A 1,019-nucleotide genomic window follows, 5' to 3' on the forward strand; every position below is an offset into this window, starting at 1 on the left:
ATAATTGTGTACCCAGGCTTAGGAGACAACGTCATTATACCAATATCATAGTCAATTACTATGTGGGTCATGGTAAAAAAAGTTATGCTTTAATAGGGCAAAGCTCTATACATTGAGGGCTTAGCTTACACTTATTTTCTTAAAATTTTTTTATTATTTACTTATTTTTAGGCGAGGCAAGCCTTGGTTGACCTCACAGATTGCAAGGACTTTGTCAGCTTACAATCCCTCATTTTTTATTTTTACACCTACAGCACCTGGTCTTCCTAGGTGGTCTCCCATCCAAGTACTAACGAGGCCTGACCTTGCTTAGCTTCCAAGACCAGACAGGATCAGGCTCATTCAGGGTGGCATGGCCATAGACAAACTTATACTTATTTTTAAAACTATAAAAAACTGTTGGTCTTGTGTGGGAGGGCCAAACTCATACTTCTGGGCTGGAAAACGAGGTCTGCCAAAGTGCCTGCTGCTCAACAACACGTTCCTACTGCTCAAGTCATTTCTGTGCTATAGCAGCATTCTTTCTTTGTTTATCGCGAAGTCATCAAACAAGCAAACAAACAAAAACTTTTGGCTTCCCACAGAAAGAACTACATTTATTTTTCATTCCCGGTAAAGAGCAGGTTTGTCGAGGCCTGAGGTCCATACAATTTAGGGTCTTCTTTATGAAAAAAAAACTAAAAATTAATGTACTTTTGCAAACTTTACAAATAAATGCTCATATGAAGACATTTTGAAGGCCACTACAGAACTCTAAAACTTAAATTTATTAGCTTCACAGTAACTCTGCCTCTATAGAAAGTATATTTTAGGTAAACTTTTTTTTAAAGGATATATAAATGGCATTTATTTATTTATTTAAATTTTTTAAATTGAAGAAATGACTTAATTTTTTTCCCCCCCATCTACCTCCCTCCTCCCCACCAGCCTCTGGTAACCACTATATTTTTGGTAAACTTGATAGAATTTTAAAATTAAGTTGCTGTATCTTTAGTTTAATGTGCTAAATTATTTCACCA

General features: G+C 35.8%; 1 pseudogene; it reads right to left on the minus strand.

Annotated features, from left to right (window-relative positions):
- Positions 1 to 245: 245 nt before the first annotated feature.
- LOC112486010 lies at positions 246 to 364 on the minus strand (annotated as a pseudogene).
- Positions 365 to 1,019: the final 655 nt, after the last annotated feature.

The sequence above is a fragment of the Pteropus alecto genome, unplaced genomic scaffold, assembly GCF_000325575.1.
Source record: "Pteropus alecto unplaced genomic scaffold, ASM32557v1 scaffold25, whole genome shotgun sequence".
In the NCBI taxonomy this organism is placed as follows: domain Eukaryota; kingdom Metazoa; phylum Chordata; class Mammalia; order Chiroptera; family Pteropodidae; genus Pteropus; species Pteropus alecto.